A 23,499-nucleotide genomic window follows, 5' to 3' on the forward strand; every position below is an offset into this window, starting at 1 on the left:
TTTCTTGTTGTTGCAATTGTTAGGCCTTGTAGATGCTTTTGCATTGATATCTTTAGTACGCTTAAGTTTAGCTTAAGTTTAGGAATGGTTGAGGGTCAAATTTTGTTTAAGAAAGTCAGTTCTTAGTTTTGTTCATGTAATTTTGAAGGAAGCCAAATCCTAATAACTGTGATAGCTCAAGTGAGTTCAGTTGGTAACCTCTGGTCTATGGCATAGGGCGACATTTAGGCCATGCTTGATGTGGATTATGATTTTTGGTTAGTTTTAAGGGCACCATGAAGTTTTAGAATGAAATTCAAATCGATGGGAGCTGCAATTTTGATTTGAATGAGTCTTCTCAGATTCCAAATGTTCGGATGTTTTGTTCTGTGGCTTAGGGTGTTGTTTGTTATTGTGGTGTTTTTTATTTTTGGTGATGCTTATGGATAATGTTTGGAACCCGTAGATGTATTTTCCTTTAACCTCTATTAGAGGTGATCTTTAATAAAATTTAATTCCACTATGCTAAAAAAATAATCTCTTTTCCATGTTTCTATATCTATGGTTATCAATTTTTTACTCATTGTTTTCTTGCATTTTTATATGCTAAAAAAATTATTCATATTATCTATAAATTTGATTTGACATACCTATAGAAATAAAACATTGTAGTTTATACTCAAATATTTATAAAATATTATTTTCTAACAATTAATTTAATTAAACTAAAAAGTAAAAAAATTAAGAAAGTTCATAAAATATGTACTAATATTTTTGTCGTCACCGTTTTTCGCCCTGGTGGGAATAAAACTAGTATGACTTGGGGTTTTTCTTTGAAAAGATTTGTGAAATGTTGGGAGTGGCCACTAATCATTTTAAGGTGTGATTGGAATACCAGAAATCAGGTAATTTTAATAAAATATTTTATTTTATATAAAAAAACAATCAAATTTGGGTATGCGAAAACCATAAATCATGTTTGGGGTCGTTTACGCATGGGGAAGGATTACCACCCCCACAACGCCCAGAAATTGGTACCTAATCGATTACCCTATATTTAAAAGTTGGAAATTTTTAGTTCAAGGTTTTATTTAATTTAAAATTCATTATGTATGCAAGGTTCTGAAAAGGATGTCGATTTACTTCGGGAGTCACCAGTAGTCGCCCCCTGAGCATAATGCAGAGGATACACCATTAACTCATTGATAAATCAACATTGGCTTATTATTTTAAATCCAAATGCAGGCAAACAACTTTTTATTATACCTAATTATCCTAGGTGAGTTAATTAAGGCTTTCCCTAACCTAAAGTGTCAAATTATGAGATTTAAAGAATCTACGGATTAAACAAAAAAAGTGCAGGCTCTAATATTAATCCTAATCATTTTTGGTAAATTATTGAATTGAATAGCCAAAATGGAACCTCAAGCATAAGCGAAGATCAAATAAAAAATTCTCCTAGATTAATGGACTAATTTTAAATTAAACCTAAAATGGAGGCTCTAAACATTACCCTATTCGATGTTAATCAATTATGCAATTTTTATTAATTAAATTGGAACCTTGAGCAAAAGCGAGGACCAAACTAAATATTTTCCTAATTTAAGGACTAAATGTAAAATTAGGCATAAGATGGAGGGTATAATATTAATCCTAATTAATTTTAGTCAATTATTGAATCGAATAATTAATTCGAAACCTCGAGCATAAGCGAGTTCCAAATCGAAAATTCTCCTAAATCAAAAGTTTAGGGACCAAATTTAAAGGAGTCTAAATTTAAGGACTAAATCTAACAAGAGAAGTGACCTATCAAGGACTAAATTAAAAGGAATTTTAAAAATGAAAAGTTGAAATTAAAGTTAATTAAATAATGGACCAAAATAAAAGAAAACATAAATTAAAGCTTAAATTAAGAAATTGCAGAAAATTAAAAAATTAGTGTTTAAAGGATTAAAATGTAAATGCTGAAAAATAAAGGCATGAATTAAAATAAAAGAAATTTAAAGGGTAGAAATATAAATAATAGAAAATAAATGAATTAAATAAAATTAGAAATTAGGGGTTAATATTTAAAATGTTACCCGGACCATAAATAACGCAAGTCATACCCTAGAGTGGGTCGTTACGAGGTCGTAAAATGATTGAAACATAAAAAGTTAGAAGTTAGAAAATTAGCAGATTATAAGTTTAAAAAATTAAAATTTTACGAGACCATAAATAATGTAGATCGTACCCCAGGGTGGGTTACCACAAGGTCGTATTAATGTTTGAATATTAATAAAAATTAAAAGGGTTAAAATGCAATATAAACAAAAAAACAATGTGCCATTAGAAATAAATAAAAATCTCATGAACAAGTGACCATAATAAAAATAATATAAACAAGGGCATCATATTAGTAATAAAAACAAATGCATATAAAAGACCATAATGAAAACTAATAAAATTAACATTCCGAATTTGAAGTAAAAAAAAAGGAACAATGACCAAAAAAAATACGACAAAGTTATGGGGGGTTCAAAACACATTTTTCCATTTAAACCTAGCAAACTAAAGAATAAACATAAAAGGAAAAATCATGCAATTAGGGCACCGAAATTTAAAATAAAATAAACAAGCTTAAGATCAAAGACTATGATGCAAAAATACAAAAAAAAAGTATAGGGGCTATAACATGAATAAACCATGAATTTAATTATGGATAAAAATAAATAAAAAGATAAAATAACAGCTTAAGGACATGAATATCAAATTAAAATAAAATATGACATATGGGTTACCGTTTTGTAAAAACACAGATAACCTTGGAGGTCCTGAAAGTGAATAAACCAAATATTAATACTGAGAAATAAAAAGGGAAAATAGCAAAGTAAGGATAATTAAATTAAAAATTAATGAAATATAATGAAATGGGTGACTAAATTGTAAACTAGAGGAGTTGCAAGGACTATGGAGAGGGTTAGACTGTTCGGGTCCAAAACGTATAAGACATAGACCAAAACGATGTCGTTCAATTGATCTATATAATCCATTTTTCCTATTTTTTTCTCATTTTTGCTTCCCCGCTCTTTTTCTTCATTCTCAAGTGTTCTCCCCTCTCTCTATACTTTTCCATAAATCGACGAATGTGCCACCGTCTCCCGTCGATTCTAACGTTGCCGGTCACTGCACCGCCACCATATCCAATGGTCGTTTGGGCCCAAATCTTCCAATCTAGTTAAACTCGTTGTTAGGAGTCCAAATTTGGCCTCAGTTTTGTGAGAAACAACCTCTAACTTTGTGCAACATGCCTAAAACTCTTTAGTTTCAACCTCGTCGATCTCCTCTGTCAACTGTTGGATCAAGTAGATTTTGAGATATATTGCTCTAGGGGTAGTTTTTTTTCTCACCGTTTGGATTAACTGAAGGTGGCCCTGGTCGCCGACGAGTGGTTCGGCTGAGTAATAAAATACTCCTATTCTTTTCATTTTTTTGTTGCTATCTTTCAATTTTAACATCATCTCTCTTTTTGTGGACTCCCCCCCCAAAATCCTATTTTTTCGGTTCTATTCGGTCATTTAATGGTGAGGGTCATCAGTTTGGTAGAGCTAGGGTGGAGGTTCAATAATGGCCCAATCCAGTGTTTTTATATTTTCCAAAATCGTAATGGATTTTCTGGGATTGGTTGGTATTATTTTTATTATAATTTTTTTGATGGATTTGTTTTTTACTGTTAAAGTAGTGACGGTGATGACGACTGCAGAAATGGCCCTGGCTGAGGTGGCGGCGCAACGTGGCTTTGAAAGCAACTCTTCTCTTCCCTAACGACGACAAGTAGTAGGAGACTAAGGGTTAGGGTTTGATTGGTTTGGGCTTAGGGTTTTCTTATTTTGGGATGTTTGTAAATGAGTTTTGGTTATGTAATAATAATAATAATAATAATTATTATTATTATTATTATTATTATTATTATTATTATTATTATTATAAATATAGCCCAAAAAAATGGTGATTACAACTGCTTCTCTTTGCTAATTGTTGTGGAACGAGAATGAAGCAAATATATAAAGCATCATTTTTTCGGCTTAATCATTGTTCTTCGAGTTGCGAGTTCTTCTCATTACGAACTCTTAGCCAGAGATGTTAATCCATCTTCTTCTATGAAGGATGAGATTCAGTTGAAATAGTTCTTCTTATTATGAACTTCTTTTCTCGGAAACGTTGACCCAACTCCTTATGTGATGGAATCAAACTTAGTGCTAGTGCTGATCCAACTCCTTATGTGATGGAATCGAGCGAAATGCTGATCAAGTTCTTCTCATTATGAACTTCTTCATTGTAAATGTTGATCAACCTCATTCTGTGATGGAATCGAGTGAAATGTTTAACAAGTTCTTCTCATTAAGAACTTTTTCATTGGAAATGTTGATCCACCTGCATCTGTGATGGATTCTAACGAAGTGATGATGTTGGTTCAACTCCTTTTGCAATGGTTAACCTAAGGTGATATTGTTCTAACTCCTAATGTGATGGAATCGAGCTAAGGTTGAACAAGTTCTTCTCATTATGAACTTCTTCTCCCTTAAAAACCCTTCCATTGGAAATGTTGATCCACCTCCTTTTGTGATGGAACCAAACCAAGGTTGAACAAGTTCTTCTCACTGAACTTCTTCTCCCTCATCGGATGAGTTTTTCTCATTATGAACCCTTCTATTGGAAATGTTAATCCAACTCATTTTGTAAAGGAATCGAGTGAAATGGTGATGATAATCCTTTTTATATGATGGTGAAATTGTAGATCGAATATTTACCGAAACTCGTCTTCTTTTGCACGAAATCATGAAATGAAATCTTTGTTGACTCTTTGAATTCCTGTCAGATATTCAAAACTTGATATGTATGCTCATATTTTGCAAATGCCTAAATATGCATGAATGGTGTCATTTTAGTGTTGCAAATTCAATTATCTAATGAATCTATACTCTTTTATCTTCGCTGAGTTTTTGTCTTTGTTGGGTCAATCCTGAAATGACACTACTCACTCGTATTGAAGCGATCTAGCCACTTACTAGTAATTGGTTGAATTCTCTACAAGGAAAAGTCAAGTAGAAGAAAGATATTACTTAAAAGGTTTCTAGGGCGAGAATCTTAAGAATGACTCAAACAACATTATAGAGAAATGATCCTAAGAAGGACTTCAACAATTTTCTAGAAAGACGATCCTACGAAAGACAAAATAGTTTCTCAAAAATATATTTTACAGGCATCCTTATGAGAGGTAAATCAAAATTTATCATGCTTATGAAATGATGGAATGTATGATAAAAAAATGCAAATTCATTTAATATGTATGAATGCATGTTTTCTTGATCTGTCAAGAAAGGTTGCAAAAGTAGTCTTCATTCTCTTCCTGGTTCAGCTGTCTCCCTTATCTATCACACCTGAGTGCATTTTTGTGAATCTTGACTTATGAATAGACGCATCTTGCCCCAGTAAATATGGCTTCCCTTGCCATAACTTATGTAGAAATCCAATAGATCTTTCATCTTAGCCAGAAAGTTTTGAAAAGAGAATATATCATTTCAAGCTTTGGAGACTGTGTACTTGCTGCTTCATTTTGAAGAAAAATCAATAGCCACTGTCTAGAACTAACTATCGTAGAAACTGATAGAACATTCGCGTTCCATGACAAGTCCTACGATACATCCATGCCAAGGATGATATTTGGAACCTTAGAAACAACCATAATTGAAGGTGTTTTCTCTATTTCTAACATCGAATTAATCCCGTCAAGCTTTGCATTGATTTTTTTCAAAGTTCTATAGTCCATTTAACGAAAAGAGAACTTCCCAGTTATCCATTTTTAATTTTGGCGCAGACAGAACATAACCTTCAAAATGGGTGAAATTTGAATTTATATAAACCCCTTATGAACTCAACATTGTCTCAACATCATAAGGACAAATAAGAAATCATTCATCATTTCTTGTGGCTTCGACATTTATGCACGAAAAATCACCAGAATAAACGCAACTGTATTTTATGATCCCCGAATGACTTATCATCGAGAAACCTTTGAAAATCAAACTTGGTTTCTTCAAAAATTCATTTACAGTTATCATAAAGAAACCCCTAAAAATTAGGCTTAGCTTCTTTAAAAATTCATTTAAAGACATTAACAAACCCCTGAAAATCAGGCTTAGCTCATTTCTAAAATTCATTTGAAGATATCAAGAAAGCCCTGAAAATCAGGCTTAGCTCATTTAAAAATTCATTTAAAAACATCAAGAACCACTAAAAATTAGGCTTAGCTTCTTTCAAAATTCATTTAAAAACATCAAGAAACCCCTAAAAATCAGGCTTATCTCCTTTAAAAATTCATTTGAAGACATCAAGAAACGCTTGAAAATCATGTATAACTCCTTTAAAAATTCATTTGAAAACATCAAGAACCTCTAAAAAGTAGGCTTAGATTCTTTCAAAATTCATTTGAAAACATCAAGAAACCTTTGAAAATTAGTCTTAGCTTCTTTCTAAATTCATTTAAAGATATCATAATATTTGGGTAACGTGCCCCCACATCAAAGTAGTGATTATTCTTGATTAGACTCCTCGATCCTTGAGGCTTAGCAACTTTGAACAAAATCCCCTCTATTTGAGGCTTGAATTATCCTCTTTCTTCCCTCTTTTCTTTTCTTTTCTTTGAACAATCTGTAAAAATATGCCTTGATGCATGAAATGTGAATACAATGAATATGTATCTTAATGTAATGCATGAGGTTCTTGTATACAGAAATGTTGATCATCAATTCTTTTTCTGGATTTAAAGTGGAGAACTCAATATTCACTCACTTGATCATTCTTAAATGAATCCGGCCTCAATGGCAACTTGTTAGCTTAAGCTTGCATCTTTGAGGATTAATCCGATTATCTTGTGCAAACGTGCTTTTTCTATCTTCTATATTTGGTTTCTTTGTTACAATGTTAGAAGAAGTGCTTTCCTTCAGTCATGCATATGGTCTTGATACCTCTTATGGCTCTAATTGAATGGTTCTATTAAAAATGTTTCAAGGTAAACTCTTCTTGTCCTCATTCTTCCCTTGGCACTCTAAATGGTGAGACTCATTCATCATGCCTATTTGATTTGAATCTTGTGATCTCAAGGAGATGTGGTTTTGGTAATGCCCCGATGTGGGTACTCATGGCTCTCTTCATGCCAAAATATTAATTTCAAATGGTTTCACTCTTATGTCACTAATCAACAATCATATGCCATCAATATAAATGTTATCGAATAGTTTAAGGGTTTCTCTTCATGATGACACAATCAAATGGACAGTTAAGAAATGATCAATTATTCTAATGGAAATGTCTTTAATATTTTCTATGGGCTGAGATATGTGCATTTTTGACTAAGGTGATCATCTGCTTCTTGATGGGTTACCGACAATGTCACAAGGAAGTGTTAGAAGTTATATCCTCTAGTCCTTCTGAGCTCTCAAACTATTTTTCTTTCAAGATTGTGAAATATCTTCATTACTCTAACATTGTTTGTTCTTTTTCTCCAATTGAGGCAGAATGAGCCTTACTAGCCTCAAGGACCTTTTTCACTTGAGATTATCCTATTTGAAAATATTTTTCTTCCTCTTTCAATTTTAGAAATTTGAAAAAAACTTTGAGGAAGAAGTTTAAAAAATGCTGTCATTTTCTTCTGGCTCACAATCAAAACAAATTGTAAAATAAGAGTTCATTGGATATAAACAAGTTAACTATTCTTTTAATCCTTCAAAAATTATATACATTTGACAAGTGTAAAGATTAATGATGATATAAGTTTTAAGCTGACTTGGGAAGGTAGAGTGTTTCAGGTTAATTTGGGGAGGTAATGTGTTTCAGGTTAATTTGGTTAAGGTCTAGCTTTCTTGATTCTAGTGTTCATTGATCTGATGAAGTAGCCGTTATGCTTATCTTTTGGAAATGTTCAGTGGTTCCCATCCCTTGTGAGCGCCTTTGGGTTGTGTAGTGCTTTATCAAGAGATGTATAAGATCATCTTCTGTGCAGTAGTTGACAATCTTCGTATTTGAGTTACCTTTTTAGGTTTTCAACTCGAATTCTCCTTTGGTTTCAAGACATCTAAAGTTTTACGTCTTGAACCCTTATTTTATTATTTTTCCCTATAATGCATTAAAGATTTTGGAAAACTATTTTTTTACAAATAAAATTAACCGTGAGGGGCGAAATGAAAACTGAAGATATTCTCTCCACTTAGAAATCCATGAATGATTAGAAGAGACATTTCGAGCACATAACATAGGCTAGGGCTCACGGTTGTGAAAGAAAGGGATAAATAGGCCCAAACAAATTTTTAAGGGTGATATAACTAAGGATCAACTTGTGCTAACATCTTCAATCTTGCTCTGCCTAATTTGAATCTGCTTACAACTGTTTTATTTTATCATTTTCTTGGATCCTTCTAGACTACCCATTTTTGGGTTTTCACTCTAGAGTTCTGATAACTCCGTAAAAAGACTCAATTTCTAGTCTTTTCACTTAAATTATTGCTCGTTTAAACAAAGTATGCACAACATTTTAGTTGTATTTAGTTGTATTTAGGTTATATTTGTTTGTGGTGGATAAGTTTTTCTTCGGCATGATTTATTTGGTTTAACTAAATCTGCTGAGTAGAAAGGGTTGTGTGGATTGTGTTTGTGCAGGAACTTTGCAGAGGAAGAACATTTCAGTCGTGACAACATAATTTGCAAGGGCCAATGGAAGAAAGAATAACGTGAGGAGCATCTTTATCTCACCGAGGCAAGGTTTATCTGAAGAGTCTGAAGCGGGTATGAAGAAACTATCTATGTCACACGCCAGCTGGATGACTTACTTCACGTGCAAGCAAGCCTTAAATATTCTGAAAGCAACCAGCTGCCTTTCCTTTTTTAGCCTGGACAAGATAGCAACGGTTATTTAAGGAATCTCCAATCATGCGAAACCCTAGGAGATTCTTCCCTATAAATAACCAGCCGTAGTCGCAAAAAAGAAGAGGCAAGGAAGAAGAGAGAAGAGATTTACTTAAGGCGTGAGCGAGCAAATGCAATGCTTTCCCACCGTTTACCAGCCGACCTTCCTTGGTGTCCTCCATAGCCAGACTATAGCAGAGCCGTGATCAGGTCTCGAGAGAGGTTGATCGCCAAGGCAGGCGCGGTACTAATCAGAATTATCACGATAGAGCCCCGGTTTTGGGAGTCATTGTAACATCCTCAATACAAGGTTAGTGATTAAATTGTAAAGTTTCAAAATTTGGTGATTAAAGTAGAATAATTGAATAGTTCAAGGACTTATATAAAAAATGTTGTGTAGGATCAAATTTCAAAGAAGGAGGAATAGAAGGAAAAATGGTCATTTTGATGTTAAAATAATTAAATTGATGAAGGGTTAAATATTAGCCACACGTGGAAGTGAAGGAATAAAAAACAAGGTTTCCAGAGTTCTATTCTCCTCTCTTCTTCTTTGTATGTGAAGGTCCAAAATCAAAGGTGAGTTCATGGTTAGTTCAATTCTTATTGAATTTAAGATTGGTTTATGATCATTGGATGATAATTAAGCTTAAGGAAAGCTTAAGTTATCTTAACATCAAAGGATGATGGAGTTAGGAGAGATTAAAGATTTGGAGCTATTGAATGAAATCTTGAAATAAAGTTTATAATTATATTTGGAAGTTGGATTTGACTTATCATCAACCTAATTAAGGAATATGAAGTGCTAGAATTAAATTTAGAACATGTTAATATTTGAGTATGATTCTTGAATGCCATATAAATGATACGATTTTGAGTTTAAAGAAGTGATTATTGAGTAGAAATGAGTGTAAGTATATGTATGAAAGTTAAGAATATAAAAGGAGGTGAAATATGAAGTGTTGAGTTGAAAATAAAGTGATTTTCGTGCTCAAAATGTAATTTCTAGGCTGTGTATTAGTACATCTTCAATGGGTACCGATGCACTCTCAATGGAAATAAAAACATCGAATGCAATAAGTGCATCGATGCATAGAGAGTGTATTAATACACCCCCTTAAGATGAAAACATCGAATGTAATTTGTGTACCGATGCATAAGTAGTTCATCGATACACACGTTAAGGGATACATCGATACACTATAGAGTGTACCGATACCTACCTTAATTAAGAGATGAAAGTAGCCTTTCTTTTAGTCTAAGAAGTGATAGATTAGAATATATCAATTAGTATACTAATATGTATCAATGTATTATTATGTAGATTTAGAGCGTAATCCTATTCTGGAACAATCGAAGGATTTGGATCGAGTTAAAGCAAACAAGGCTAAGTTGAGTGCATATCCTAGATAGAGTTGTATGGAGATAAGACTTGTGATAAGTCTATCTCTTATAGTTGAATTTATGACTTTACATTCATGTACATGCATATATATATATATTATTGTTATAGTGATTTCATGCATAAACCATCCATGCTTTAATATGAACTTATATGAATAAATGCAATTATATGAGAATCTATTCAGGTATGTGAAATAATGGAAGTGATCATGTGTATACAATTGAAGTGAATTATGCGTTTAAATGAAAAATGATAGAAAATATATGAAAATGTATTTATAATTAAGCCCATGTTATTTAATATGAGAGCTATAGGTATAATTGGCATGCCAGGAGTCGAGGGATTATCAGTAGTCCTTCGGGCATAGTGGTCCTTTGGGACAGTGTGGTTCTTCGGGAAAAATATTCAGTGCCTCTAGTGGGATTTTATTCGAGCTGTGGTGACAACATTGTGCACAACCTCAGTGTACTCACGTACCTTCTGTTCTCAATAATGTACATAGGCAATCCAAAGATAAATTAAAGTGAAACTGGCATAAGAATATAAGCTTCATAAGTGCATGTCATAATCATATCTATTATAGTGTAATAGATGTATGCCAGTTGAGATATCATGATCAAATGGTAAGAATGCATGTTTATGAATTCATTGTTATGTCTATATATTCATATAATGCCTCACTAAGTCTGTGACTTAGCGTGTAAGTGATTTACTCGTAGGTACCAATAATTAAGAAGAGAAGAAATAGGAGTGGCAAGGACAACATCACTGCTAGAAGATCAGATCAGAAGTAACTGATAAAGTACATATTTTATGGTATATAGTGTGTTGGCATGCAAGAAATGTGTTAGTTACGAATGCTCTAATCGATTTGTCTTGTTTTGGTCAACTTATGTAAAGTAATAACTTCTATTTTAATGAATGTTTAAAATTTCCTTGATGTTCGTCAAGAGTTAAAGTTGAAAAGTCAATGTGACACCTCAGACTCATATCCGAGTAGGGTACGGGTTGGGGGTTTTACATTTAATGGTATCAGAGCTACGATTTAGTCAATTCTCGGCATAAACTGAAGTCTAGAGTGTCTTAAAATTTATACATACAAAAAAAAATAGTGAAAACTTCTGATCTGATTTAATAGTAAGTATGTTGTTTTGCTAATAGATCTATATGGTTATGTTTTTATAGATGTTTGGATATGGTAGTTCTAGAAGTGAAGCGGGAGACGATAGGCCAGCTGAAAGTAGTAATTCACCTGCCCTGGCCAGGTAGAGTGAAGAACATGAACCCTCTAGAGTGCCTGTGAGTGATCAAAATGTGTTCTTTAGAATTTTGGACGTGGTATTGGCGCGTTTCCATCATCCTTCTACTTCAACTCCGAAAATGAATGTTGCTAAAGAGTTGAAGGGTTTAGGAGCACCAGAGTTTAGAGGTGAAGCCAAATAAGGTCATGTTGCTGTGAACCTTTGGCTCAATGATGTAAAAATCATATTGGAGGGACTTCATTGCTCCGATTTAGAGAAGCTAGATGGAGTGGTTTCCTTGCTTAGGGGACAAGCAATGATTTGGTGGACTAACGTTACATTGAGAATGTATGGTGAGCAAGTAACTTGGTCCTTATTCTTAAAAGAGTGCAAGCATAAATACATCGGAGATCAGTTTATCCGACAGATTAAGTAAGAGTTCATGAATTTGAAGCAATAGAACGGTATAGTGTATGAGTACGAATATGAACTCAACAAGTTAAACTGCTTCGCTGCTGAGTTAATTCCTACAGAGAATGATGCTTGTGAGTGGTTTATAGAAGGTCTACGTCCAAGACTGGAATAAATGCTGATTGTATTGAATTTGTCTTCGTTTAAAGAAGTAGTGAACCATGCCAAAGCTCTGGAAAGGGCTCAAAATAAGAGGTTTAGAGATCCAAGAGCTCATACGTTTAAAAGGACGGGTGTGTCCTCGAGTTCTGTACCATCAAAAAGGGGTTGAGATACTGGTTCTCGACCTCAAGCTAGATCGGAGTCAGTGACCTCCTCCGCTAGAGGAACAAATCCAATGAGGGGACAACAGAAACAATCAGTGGGATCTAAAGTTGGGAGATATAACCCGAGTCAAGTCAGATAATGTTCACATTATGAGGAGAATCACTCGGGGATATGCAGGATGATTTCTGGAGCCTTCTTTAAATATGGGGACACCGGGTATTTTGTTTGAGATTTTCCCATGATAGCTGGTGAATCTGCACAGCCAGAGAAGTTTGTTTCTGTAGCTCAGAGGGGAAGAGGTAGAGGTAGAGGAATAAATCAGTCAGAGTCCTTTATTCCACAAGAAATACACTCCACAGATCATGTGTATAATCTCAAAACTAGTGAGGATCGAGATGACCCGGAGATTATAGCAGATATTTTTCAGTTGTATGACAAGAATGTTTTTGTATTGATTGATTCAGGTCTACTTATTCATATATTACAGTAAGTTAGTGAGATAATTGGACATTTAATTAGAAACTATTAGCAGTGATGTCATAGTGACGAATCCGTCAGGGTATAGTGCTCGGGTTAATATGGTGTGTCGAGGGTGTCCCATACGGATTCAGGAAATTGAATTCCCTACTAATATGATGGAATTACCTTTTGATAAATTCGATGTGATATTGGGAATGGACTGGTTATATCATTACTATGCTAATGTTGATTGTAGACTGAAAAGAGTAACACTGAGAAATTCAGAAAGTGTAGAAGTCACTTTATTTAGTGAATGATGGAATCCATTGGCAAGTGTAATCTCAATGAAGTTGACAAAGAAGTTACTACTACAGGGATGTCAAGGGTTTATTGCTAATGTGCTGGATGTTAGAGCTAAAGAAAAGAGGATTGAAAAAATTCCTATAGTTAGAGAGTTTCCCGATGTATTTCCTACAGAGTTATCGGGCTTGCCTCCAGACAGAGAGGTAGAATTTAAGATTAAAATAATGCCGAAAACAACGTCTATTGAAATGGAACCATACCGAATGGCTCCAAAAGAGTTACAAGAATTAAAGATTCAATTACAAAAATTATTGGACAGTGGGCTTATCAGACCAAGTGTCTCACCGTGGGGACCTCCAATTTTGTTTGTTAAGAAGAATGATGGATCAATGTAACTCTGCATTGATTATAGGCAGCTCAACAAGGTGACAATTAAGAACAAGTATCCTCTCCTCCGAATTCATGATTTGTTCGATCAGTTAAAGGGAGCTTCAGTGTTCTCGAAGATTAATTTACATTCTGGTTACCATCAACTGAAGATTCAAGAGAAAGATATTCCGAAGACAGCTTTTCAAACGAGATATGGACATTACGAGTTCATTTTAATGCCATTCGGAGTAACCAATACACTAGCTGCCTTCATGGATTTCATGAATAGAATATTTCAACCCTATTTGGGTCAGTTTATAGTGGTGTTCATTGACGATATTCTAGTATATTCGAATTCCAAAGAAGAACATAGTTCACACTTGAAGATGATTCTAGAGATTTTGAGAGAAAAGAAGCTTTATGCTAAACTATCTAAATGTGAATTCTGGTTGAATGAAGTGACGTCCCTTGGACATGTGATTTCTGCAGAAGAAATTCGGGTGGATCCTCAAAAGATTAAAGCCATTTTAGAGTGGGAATTTCCAAAGAATGTGTCAGAAGTTTAGAGTTTTCTGGGGTTAGCTGGTTATTACCAAAGTTTCGTTAAAAACTTTTTGATAATAACATTACCCCTAACTAAGTTATTGAGGAAAGAGGTAAAATTTGCTTGGACTCCGGAATGCCAGGAAAGTTTTGAAAAGTTAAAGAAGATATTGACAGAAGCTCCAGTGTTAGTTCATCCTGAGTCTGGCAAGAACTTTGTAGTGTATAGTGATGCATCCTATAGTGGATTGGGATGTGTATTAATTCAAGAGGGTAAAGTGGTAGCGTATGCATCGAAGTAATTAAAACCGCATAAAAAGAATTATCCAACGCATGATCTGGAGATGGTTGCAGTAGTGTTCGCTCTTAAGATCTGGCGTCACTACTTATATGGTGAACGATGCTACTTGTATACGGACCATAAGAGTTTGAAATATTTGATGACTCAGAAGGAGTTAAATGTAAGATAGAGGAGATAGGTGGAATTCCTAAAGGACTAAGATGTAGTGATCGATTTCCATCTGGGAAAAGTAAACGTGGTAGCAGATGCTTTGAGTCAAAATACGTTTGTAGCCTTACGAGCTTTGGATGTCAGACTATCATTAAGTGAAGATAGTACTATCTGTGCAGAATTGACTCTCAAGCCATCATGGCTAGATTGAATTAAAGAATTGCAAGCTAGAGATGAAAAGTGTTCAAAGAAGCTACAACAAATAAGGAATGGAGAGTGTACAGATTATGAGATGAAAGCTGATAGGAACTTATTTTATCAAGGGAGGCTAGTGATTCCAAATGATGATGAGTTAAAGAATGATTTATTAATGGAATCTCACTGTAGTCCATTAACGATGTACCCATGAGAAAACAAAATGTATTTGGATCTCAAGAGTTGATATTGGTGGCCTGGAATGAAAAAGAACATTACATAATTCATATATAAGTGTTTGACTTGTTAACAAGTCAAAGCTGAGCATCACTTTCCGTCAGGACTGTTGCAACCAATGTCTATTCCTCAGTGGAAATGGGAGAACGTAACGATGGATTTTGTAACGGGATTACCTTTAACTTTGAACAAAAAAGATTCAATCTAGGTGATCATAGATAGATTGACTAAGTCAACCCATTTTATTCCAGTACTAGTCGATTTCTCCATGGATAAATATTACGAGCTGTATATTAGAGAGATTATACGTTTACATGGTGTACCTGTTTCCATTGTTTCTGATCGGGATCCTAGGTTCACATCATGGTTTTGGAAGTCATTGCATGGAGCATTAGGCACACGACTGAACTTTAGCACAATATTTCATCCGCAGACTGATGAACAGTCTGAGCGAACTATCCAAATCTTGGAGGATATGCTGAGAGCTTGTGTTATCGAATTCAAGGGATCGTGGGAAAAATACTTGCCACTTGCTGAATTTGCGTACAATAATAGTTATCAATCAAGTATCAAAATGGTGCCCTATGAAGCTCTTTATGGAAGAAGATGTCGTACACTGTTGAATTGGTTCGAGCTTAAAGATAGAGAAATCCTTGGTCCTGATTTAATTCAGGAGGTGGAAGAAAAGGTCCAATTGATTCAGGGTAACCTCAAAGAAGCAGCTGATAAACAGAAATTATATACAGATTTAAAGAGAAAACAAATTGAGTTTCAAGCGGGAGATAAAGTTTTTTTAAAAGTATCTCTATGGAAGAAAGTTTTGAGGTTTAGGCGTAAAGGAAAACTTAGTCCTAGATTCATTGGACCTTATGAGATCGTTAAGAGAGTTGGACCAGTTACATATCAACTGCCTTTGTCACCTAAAATGGAGAAGATTCACGATGTCTTTCAAGTTTCAACGCTTCGAAAGTACTAATCTGGTCCTTCACATATTTTATCACCAGAAGAGATCGAGGTTCAACCAGATTTGACGTATGAGGAAGAATCGGTACAAATCTTAGCTCATGAAGTTAGCAACTAAGGAATAAGACTATTCTATTGGTTAAAGTTTTGTGGAGGAATCACAAGGTAGAGGAAGCAACATGGGAGCGTGAAGAGGATATGAGGAATCAATACCCCTATTTCTTTGTGTAATGAAAATTTGGGGACGAATTTTCTTAAGGGGAGATTTGTAACATCCTCAATACTGGGTTAGTGACTAAATTATAAAGTTTCGAAATTTGGTGATTAGAGTAGAATAATTGAATATTTCAAGGACTTATATGAAAAATGTTGTGTAGGATCAAATTTCAAAGAAAGGGGAATAGAATTATAAAATGGTCATTTTGATGTTAAAATAATTAAATTGAAAAAGGGTTATATAATAGCCACACGTGGAAGTGAAGGAAAAAACAAGATTTACAGAGTTATTTTCTCCTCTCTTCTTCTTTGTACGTCAAGGTGCAAAATCAAAGGTGAGTTCATAGTTAGTTCAATTCTTGTTGAATTTAAGATTGGTTTATGATTATTGGATGATAATTAAGCTTAAGGAATGCTTAAGTTATCTTAACATCAAAGGATGATGGAGTTAGGAGAGATTAAAGATTTGGAGCTATTGAATGAAATCTTGAAATAGAGTTTATAATTATATTTGGAAGTTGGATTTGACTTGTCATTAACCTAATTAAGGAATATGAAGTGCTAGAATTGAATTTAGAACATGTTGATATTTGAGTATGATTCTTGAATGACATATAAAGGATAGGGTCTTGAGTTTAAAGAAGTGATTCCTGAGTAGAAATGAGTGTAAGTATGTGTATGAAAGTTAGAAATATAAAATGAGGTGAAATATGAAATGTTGAGCTGAAAATGAAGTGGATTTCATGCTCAAAATGTAATTTATAGGCTGTGTGTATTGGTACACCTTCAATGAGTACCGATGCACTCTCAATGGAAATAAAAACATTGAATGCAATAAGTATATCGATGCATAGGGAGTGTATCGATACACCCCCTTAAGATGAAAACATCGAATGTAATTTGTGTACCGATGCATAGGTAGTGCATCGATACACACGTTAAGGGATGCATCGATACATTATAGAGTGTACCGATACCTACCTTAATTAAGAGCTGAAAGTAGCCTTTCTTTTAGTCTAAGAAGTGATAGATTAGAATATATCAATTAGTATACAAATATGTATCAATGTATTATTATGTAGATTTAGAGCATAATCATGTTCCAGAACAATCGAAGGATTAGGATCGAGTCAAAGCAAGCAAGGCTAAGGTGAGTGCATATCCTAGATATAGTTGTACGGAGATAATACTTGCGATAAGTCTATCTCTTATAGTTGAATTTATGACTTTACATTCATGTACATGCATATATATATCATCCATGCTTTAATATGAACTTATATGAATAAATGAAATTATATGGGAATCCATTCAGGTATGTGAAATAATGGAAGTGATCATGTGTATACAATTGAAGTGAATTATACGTTTATATGAAAAATGATAGAAGAGATATGAAAATGAGAAATGTATTTATATTTAAGCTCATGTTATTTAATATGAGAGCTGTAGGTATAATTGGCATGCCAAGAGTCGAGGGATTATCAGTGGTCCTTTAGGACATATTGGTCCTTCGGGATATAGTGGTCCTTCGGGACAAATATTTAGTGCCCCTAGTGGGATTTTATTCGAGTTGTGGTGACAGCATTGTGCACAACTGTCCGCTCTTGTGGGTATTATAAAATGAGTGCAGATATATGTGCAAGTATACACAATCAAACAAGTAATAAAGTGATAAGTTGAGTATCGTCTCCACATGGAATTGGAGAAATCAAATAGATTTGTCAAGGCACTTTAATTTGTCACCTAAGTAAAGTTAGTTATGGTATATACAAATGAGAATGTTGTGGTAATATGGAATGACTTATGTGGAAATGGATGATGGAAGTGAGGTAGTAATTGATTATGTTGTGGCAAATTAAATTATGATGCATGCAAACAAATAGAAATGTCAAGGCAAAATGAAATGCAATTACTAGATTTAATATATATAGGACTTTAGCTTTCTTACACGACAAGCTGCTATGGGAATAAGTGGCAAGAGTCACTAGGAAAATCTAAGTCTATTTCTTTGAATGGTATTTCTTCTATGTCTAACCTGCTCAACAGAGTCTACAGAGGTTCCCTGTGCTATCTTTAGTAAGGGACTCGACAGATTAAAGATGCCCTGGCAAATCAAATTGGAGTAAACCCTTGAAGTGATCCTATTGGTTCAGATAACAGGATATGTCTCGGTAATACCTTTTTGCGGCAGCATTAACATCTAACCTATCGTTTTTTGTACAGCTCCTTTTAGTCAAATGAAATCCTAGCCTTATCTCTAAGGTGGATTAGGCCTAGTTACGACATAGAACCCCTTGTTTATGTAGTTCTTCCCTAGCTTCTCTCGAAGACTAAAGATATTTTACCGAGGCATCCTCTCGAATCCTAAGCACCTCCTAAGGAAAGGCTACTCTTGTAGCTCCTACAAACTTAAGGCATTAAGTTTCATAAACAAAACAGATTAAAGCATATAAAAACAACCATTTATTGAAATAAAAATTAAATATCCAAGCGAACTCCCACCAAATAGGATTAGTTCATGGTGGGGTTCTAAATAAACAAGCACAAAACAAGTTTCATTTGTTCCTTATAACCTAATAACAAAATATGAAAGCAAAGAACTAAGGGGAGGAGAGAAAGCCTTCGACGTGTACTGCCCAATGCTTCACTCGGCCTCCAAGAACTGCTCCCAGCGGACTGGCTCCTCTCGGACGCTCAGAACGCCACTCCCTCAGGCTTGTCAAGGAGAAATGCCACGACAAATAGGATTGACGGAGAAAGATGAGACCTTCTCTCTCTAACTTTTTAAGCTCAAATCTGGGTAGAACTAAAGTCTTCAACAATGTGGATTTATCCTCTATTTATAGGGGAAATCAAATCCTAGGACTTGGTGTTAACTATCCTAGGAAACCCCAAAACCATGGTTAAGTTGCTTGGGAGTCGGGCTGAGCAGGCTATGATGCAACCTGGGTAGCTGGCTTAGTGACCGGCATAATCCCGTCGTAGGTGCCCAAGGACAGACAAGATCTGCAGGGTCAGACGGTGTCATCAGCAGAACTGGCGGGTAGAGCACCGATCCCTCCAGGCGTATCTTCGTGGTGGATTTCTCGGGCAGAGGGCACGGAGAGTCGCGGACAGCTGGTTGGAAAATATCTTCTTTCACCATGTACGCTCTCGAAATGCCAGTCGAACTTTGCATTTTTTATTTAGCTCAGCAATCTCCTTATATCACGGAATTTTATTTCCTCTTTCCTTGCTTTCAATACCTGCACATCATCAGACAAGTATCTTTCCCATAAAGCAATACCGCAGTAAAAATAAAATGCCACGGCAAACCGAAATTCACAACATGTAACTAAATGCTTATAAATGCATCTATATGCTTATAAATAAGCTCTTAAACATTCAATAACTTAAGTGAAAAGGTCCCAAAATGTGACCTTTTACGGAGTTATCACACCCCCAAACTTAAGCTATTACTTGTCCTCAAGCAATGGATGGTTATAATAAAACAAAAATACCATGACAAGTCCAAGAGTAGAATAGTCTTATGGGATAAAATTTCAGCCCTCAGCACATATGGCTTCAACATTCTAGACTAGGTTTGAGAAATCTAGTACTGCCCCCTAGGGCAAGATTCTTTGTGTGGGTGTGTGTGTGTTGTATCCAGTCCATGCTTAACAAACTTAAATATTTTCTGAGCAAGCTTTCTTAATTTTCCATGGCATTCACAAAATTTACTCCCACCTTGCTTTCTTTTCTTTAATTCTGCTACGAGGGGAGTCAGCCCATCACTTTACCATCCCACACTCTAGGTGAAAGGGAGCATACCTTCCGCCCCCGAACTAGTCAGGTAGATTCATCCCGTGACATCTTTCATTCACTCATATGCCATGGCATAGCGGAATGTCCCTCTACAGATATGCCTAGGCATTTATTTATAACTTCAAATTTTTTTTTTAAAAAAAAGGCTTTTAACAATCAAAGTTTTATGCCACGACATTTTAAGAATTCTCTTATAAAAAATTTATAAGTTTCTCAAGCATGGAAAACATACAATCGTGTAATCAAGGATTTCAAAGAAGCAAGTCCTAGAGTTGGTTCTATCATGTCCAACCAGTCACGCACATTCTATCCTAGCCATCAAAATCATCATTATCGGACATCCTTAACTAATTCTAGAAAACTATTCAGGCAATTACTAATGTCATGGCATATTTATTTTACTACTACTATCATGCAGTAATGCGAGAACCCTACTTCCCCCAAACTTGAGAGAAACATTGTCCTCAATACTCACTAAACCTAAGGAAAATGAAACTACATGTTATGAATGCAATACAAATGCAAGGTGCCTTGGCTTTACGTGGATGAGTGTTAGGTCCTTCTGGAAAGGCTGGGAGCGTGGACTCCTGATGCTGAGATGCTTTCCTGAGGCGGCGTTGGCTCTTACGCGAAAGAGATTGTCGTGGCATCTCGAATTATGACTCCTCGATTGACTCCATGGGCTGTGGTACCTCAGGGTATTCTTCTTCCATTGGTACAGCAGGTTGCGGTATATCAGGATGTTCTACCACTAAGGGTTTAACATGTTGTGCCGGTTTCAGTATATTAATGAGTTGGAGATTGGCTTCTCGGTCTGCATCAGGCGATACAGAATGGACTAGATCAGGGTCAACAGACTCTTCTGCTTCAATGGGCGGGTGACTATCTTTACTGGATGAGTGTTGAGCAGCAGCTGGAGCAGGGTGCGGTGCTTCTGCAGATGCCTTGGCATCCTCATTCATTGGAACGAGTATGTCAGGGAAGACAAGAATGGTAAAGTTTGTGTGCGGGAGGAACTCTATCAAAGTGCTGGTGAGAAATTTATCTTGACGTTTGGCATAGGCAAAATATGTCATCAGTTTGTCAGACAGCTGCCTGACATGCTCTTGAGTGCGCTGAACTGCCTGTTCCATGGCATTTGAAGTTGCCCTGGCATGTGGAAATGGTTTAGCACGAGATGTGGTTTCCTCTTTTTCCTTCCCTTTGGCTTTCTTGTAACCCAATAACAGAGGGATTTTGGCTTTGGTAATTCCAGCAATACCTGGTAAAATCTCATCAAACAATTCTTCAGGAAACTTCTTTTTACGGCATAAAGTGGTGATAAGATTTGGAATTACTAGGGCACTTGCAGGTTGCTTCAGACATAAATGAGCATGGTCCACGATAATTTTCCCTACATCGATGGCTCGCCCGAATATGATTGAATGCAGCAAGAGCATTCGCTGACAGGACACGGTGGTGTTGTGGGAAGTGTGTAAGAGTTTGTGCTTCATGAAATGATTCCACAACGTCACTTGTGGAAGTAGCCTCTCCCGGTCCATGGTCTTGCGGCTCATTTGTTGACCGTTCCATTGAGTATCAGGAAGAAAAAGGTCTTCCAGGATGCCTTGGTAAGTTTCGTTGTCAGCTTCTTGAGTGAAACTAGCATGGTGGTCTTCAGCAACCTGCAATTTAAAATATCGATTAATGGCAGAAGGAGTAAAACGAATAGAAATGTTTTGAACCACCACGGCATGTTGATTTGGCTCGGTGATGTTTGAATAAAACTCCTTCACTATGGTTGTATTGAAGGCGGAAGGATGCTTGGCAAATTTTTGCCACTTATGTTTGGTGACCACATCAAGCACTTCGCTCCCCAAATCGGTATCCTCCTCCTCGGGGAAGATAAACCCCAACTCAAAAAAGACTCACCGGTTCTTGATAGTTTGCAACCGTTCTTGGGCGGCATCATCTACAAATCAAGGTGGCGACGGTGGTGGAGGGGGTCTTGATCGGACCATCATGAAAAGACAAAACAAAAGAGATGGAAGAAGGTTGGTGTGGTCGGCTATGGAGGCTCAGTCAAACGGAAAGGAAAAGAAGAAGATAGAAAGTGAAAGTTGAAAGAGATAAGGTAAAAAAGTGAAAAATGGATGCAAATAAAGTGAAGATTTTTGTGGGGGCATGTTATAAAAAAGGTGGGGTCTAGGCGGGAAGAATACAAAAAGGAAAAATTAAAAAAAATGTAATCCTAAGTGAAAAGTGAAAAGTTCCCTCTTTTTACTATTCAATTTTTACCGCCCAAATTTTCCAAGCTTCTTCCACATAACTCACGTGCTCTCCATGTGATTTAATCCTTGCAAAAATAAAAATAATTAATTAAAACAAGAAATAATAAAATAATGACAAGACAAGAATAATTTATGTATAGAAGTAAAATTAAAATGCAACGGCATCCTTAAGATGACGAACCAGTGTTGACATCGTGCAAGAGCAGCGCTGACTTGTCACGCGCAGGTGGGATTCCTTGCTAAGCCTTCAAGCGCTGGCCATTGACTTTAAAAATGGACCTATCGTCCATGTTCTTAATATCAACAGTACCATATGGGCAAACCTGGTGAACTTCAAACGGTCCCGACCAACGTGACTTTAGTTTACCAGGGAAGAGTTTGAGCCTTAAGTTGAAAAGCAGCACTTTCTGGCCCACATGAAAACGTCGTGGAAAAATATTTTTGTCATGCCACTTCTTAGTCTTTTCCTTGTAGAGCTTGGCATTTTCATATGCTTGTGCTTGAAACTCCTCCATTTCATTCAAATCGAGCAATCGTTTCTCCCCAGCAAGTTGTGCGTCGAAGTTTAACTTCTTGATTGTCCAGTATGCCTTGTGTTCTAGCTCAACTGGGAGGTGGCAGGCTTTTCCATATACCATCTTGAAAGATGACATTCCCAGAGGTGTTTTGAATGCCGTCCTATAGGCCCATAATGCTTCATCGAGCTTGGGGGACCAGTCTTTCCTTTGAGGGTTCACCACCTTCTCAAGGATTTGCTTGACTTCTCGATTGGACACTTCAGCTTGCCCATTTGTCTGCGGGTGATATGCCGTGGCAATCTTATGTCGCACTCCATATTTCTGTAATGCCTTGGCAATTAATCTGTTATCGAAGTGGGTACCCTCATCGCTGATGATAGCTCTCGGTACTCCAAATTGAGTGAATATGTTCTTGTGAAGGAACTTGAGCACCGTCTTCGAATCGTTCCTCGGCGTAGAAATTGCTTCAACCCACTTCGAGACGTAATCCACCGCAAGTAAAATGTATAAGTCTCCAAAGGTATATGGGAATGGTCCCATGAAATCAATGCCCCAAACATCGAAAAGTTCTATCTCCAAAATATTTTGCAGCGGCATTTCGTGTCGTCTGGAAATGTTCCTAGTGCGCTGGCATCTGTAGCACGCTTTTTAAAATTTATGGATATATTTAAATAGCGATGGCCAATAAAATCCTGATTGGAGGACCTTTGCAGAAGTCCTCGAACCTCTAAAATGCCCTCCACAGGTTGTTGTGTGGCACTAGTATAAGATATCACTTTGCTCTTCTTCGGGGACGCACCGTTGAATCATTTGATCGGCACATTGCTTGAACAAGTACGGATCATTCCAAAAATAGAACTTAGCATCA

The sequence above is a fragment of the Hibiscus syriacus genome, unplaced genomic scaffold, assembly GCF_006381635.1.
Source record: "Hibiscus syriacus cultivar Baekdansim isolate YM2019G1 unplaced genomic scaffold, ASM638163v2 tig00113096_pilon, whole genome shotgun sequence".
NCBI lineage: Eukaryota > Viridiplantae > Streptophyta > Magnoliopsida > Malvales > Malvaceae > Hibiscus > Hibiscus syriacus.